Raw genomic sequence first — 3,764 nt, forward strand, 5'->3', positions numbered from 1 at the left:
GGAGAAACGGAGCGAGAATGAGCGAGGAAACACGAACCAGCTTTACGGGGCATTCCACATAAACGCAACACGCCGGCTCAATTACGAGTTAAGTGGGTATTAATTGTTTACCCACCTCGGGTAAGATATTGGCTTCCCACACGAAAAAAGTTGGGGCCCGGCGAAAAAAAATGGCAAACATCAGCCAGCGGTAGAAAAAGGGGGAGGAAGGGTTGGCCGGCAAGTTTGGAGTTTTTTTTGTACGATGTGTTGTGAAATACACGTCCCAGAAAGCTTGTAGGGGTTGCTCGGCTTTGGAAGGAAAAACATGCGGATGGACAAAAATTGAAAAACCAGCTTAAGAAAAATTGGCTAAAAGTGCAAGTTTCCCCTTTAAAGTCTGGAAAAGGCCAAAAATTGTTGTTTTGAAGATCCCCTCAAACCCCCTGGGAATTGCCACCAATGTAAGTATTTTTACAAACTTTCCAAATTTTAGGTAAAAACTGGATTTAAAAAAAAAAAAAAACTACAAGCTCCCTAGACCCCTTCTTTCACGTACTTGTGTTTGACATGGGAGGCACCAGTTTGGTAGTTTCCTTTCCGTTTTAGGGTTTGGTGAAAACATATAATCTACCCAATTTACAAAAATATCACACACTTTCTAATTAAATATTATAACTGCATGTTATATGATTCCATGCTTTAAGAAAAGACAACAATGTTTGGTTTAATGGAAGATATTTAAATTAAAAACAGGGACCAGCGCGCCAAGCTGTCTTGCTCAGGTTGGACGGCAAAGCGGACTGTTTCCTTTTCATACTCCATAGTAACGGCAATGGGGTGTTACTTCCGGCTATCAAAATAACTTCATAACTAGAAGCGTGATTATTAAAACCTTGACAGTACTTGACGGTCCAAATCTACTGTAGTGCTTGGTTATAAAAAAACAAAAATATTTTTAAGACAAGAAGGATATTTTAATTTTTTCACTATGTGGGAATCTGGAGACCACAGCTATGCTAGGCGAATAGCAGCGTTCCGTGGCAACCAAAACGTTTCAAGTTTCACCATTTTTCTGGGCGGATTTTTCTGAAAAAATCTTATACACACAACGGAGCCCAAAGCGGGTGATTATGTACATTCACTGGAAGTTAATATTATGGGGAAAATAAATATATATTTCTCGCCTAAAGATATGGTTTAAATTCAAAACGCATTTTTTATGCAGGAAAACTAACTCAAAATATTGATTTTTTTCCCACTAAAAAATCCAAGGAGAAATGGTTCGCCATGGTTTTTTGTTCTTCACGACCGGAATCTTGAAAAAGTCATGGACTTGGAAGCAAAACAAGTTAGGAAAAGAATAGGGCAGAAAAAATTTAACAGTCATACAATTTAAAGGGCCATTTATTGTAACCCCTATTTTTAGTAGACAAAAGTGTGTGCAAGTGCTTTATTATAATTAAAATAATCATACAATCATACACAATGAATATGCTATATATAGTGTCTGAATAACGGGGTTATGGGCAATCCTGCCAATGGTAATGCTTCATGGACGCAAAGCGGGTATCTGCCCTCATCCATGAAAAGCCAAGTGTACCGCTATAATACAATACTTACAAACATAAACACAAATCTTTAAGACAAAGAGATTATTAATTTTCCACGTAATGTGTGGGAAATCTGGGGACCAGCAGCTATGGCTAGGCAGGCGTCCGGTTTTGGGGCAAACCCAAAACGTTTTAGGAGGTTTTGGACAATTTCTCTGGAGCGGAGATCTGGAAGGAAAAATCTTCGGGCAACAAAACGGGAGGCAAGCAAGTGAATTATGTACATTCACTGGGGAGTTGAAATTTATAAATAAAAGTATATATTTTCTTCGCTAGAAATGTAATCAAAAACACATTTTTATGGCAGAACGAACTTCAAAATTATTGGATTTTTTTTTTGTACAAACTAGAAAATGAGAGAAATGTTCGTGCCATGGTTTTTTGGTTTCACGGTTGAGCTTGGACGACATAAAACAATAGGAAAAGAAGTAAGGCAGAAAAAATGTAACAGTATTACAAATTTAAAGGGCCATTTATTGATAAACCCCTCTACGTTTTTGCACTTTGGACTAACGTAGCCAGGGTACGTTTTTATATGAGACTGGGTTGCTGTTTCACAAGTAATATTTTTAAAACTACTCTAACGAACAATTCTGTTTGTAACAATTGACTTTGATAAAGCACCTTTTAAGTAAATACAAAAGCAGAATGGGAAATAATACAGTTGCAGTCAAATAGAAGTTGGAAAAAAGTGGGAAATATACAGTTAACTGTGGTGCAAATTAGCCTCTTGAAGAAGCGGATTGGAATGGAGTTGTAGAGTTTTAAAGACTTTAACATTAACGAGCAGCTGAGGAGTCTTAACATTCTACAATTAAAAACACTGGGTTTATATTTCATAGCCTGGTTCCAATATTTTCATACTTAATATATTTAAATTTGACTATCCTAGGCCAATAATCAATCATTAGATTCATTATTTACCCACCAAAAGTGAATTCCTGGCTTTGGGTAACACCTTATTTCAAAGGCTTGTGCCATCTTGTTCCATTATGCTGGTGAGAGGGCAGACATCTCTACGGCCAGAGGTGGCAAAAGTACACACATTTTTTACTCATGTAGAAGGATCAAGTCTCTCTCATTATGTCCTTCACGTCTGTCATGCAAGATATGCAACAGTCTTGAAGTCATGCACTGATGGGGTTGCCGTCAAATGCATTAAAACTAAAGTAACAAGCCTGTTTTGAAAATGTAGAAAGTACAGATATTTGTGTAAAAATGTTGGGAGAAATAGACTCAAGTAAAGTACAGATACCTAAAAAAAAAACGACTTAAGTACAGTAACAAAGTATTTTTACTTACTGCTGACTACGGCTGATATCTCCAAAACTCAGCAACTCACACCAAAACTATCTAGATAGATTATAGGTAAGAGAACAAATATGTATTTTTGAGTTTAGGCTGAACTGTCCCTTTAAGCTGTCTCTCAGAAGTCAAAAAATACAAATTTATATATACTGCAACACTATATCACTGGAATTCTCCTTGTAATGCTTGAGGTGGAGTATGTTTAGCTGACCGACATATTGCTCACTATGCTACATGCTCAGCCGTGGTGGTTGCTGTAGGCATTGTTTAACCTTAGCTTCAGGCTTCACCCACTTTGCAAAAACAGTTTCCTTGCCCCACAGATGGTAAAGATGTTAGCAAGGTTTAGAACAGCCTTTCAGAAACGTATGGCGTACACTATATCAATTTTTTTATCATTTATGAGCAGGATGTAATACGATGCAATAAGAAAGTCAATTAAGAAGTAGTCTTTTTAGCTATGTCAGCTACAAATTTATGAACTAATGTGACTGCAACTGTATTCAGTACATGAAAGGAAGGCAACCTTATTATCCAAAGTATGTTTTTTTTCCATTGTCCAATATTGCATTACCTCTGAGTAGTACACTTGAGCTCCTTATTTAGAATATTACCCTGCTGCACAGAGGGAGGTTTAAAATCAGCTAAAATGTTTGGATACTGTCACAGTTCACTGAGCATTTGCTTTGCAACTGTGCAAATACTTGCAATTACACCAATATCCCATCTAAAATAACGTATGACTGACATGTTTAGCTCAAAAGCCAACTGTTTGAGTCAGATTATTGTTGCTTAAACCCATTCACACACACATGTAGGCGTAGGACTGTGCATAAAGACATAACAGGGAGGAAGACACAGCTT

The sequence above is a fragment of the Morone saxatilis genome, unplaced genomic scaffold (genome assembly GCF_004916995.1).
Source record: "Morone saxatilis isolate NCDOM2014 unplaced genomic scaffold, NCSU_SB_2.0 Contig17, whole genome shotgun sequence".
Classification (NCBI taxonomy): domain Eukaryota; kingdom Metazoa; phylum Chordata; class Actinopteri; family Moronidae; genus Morone; species Morone saxatilis.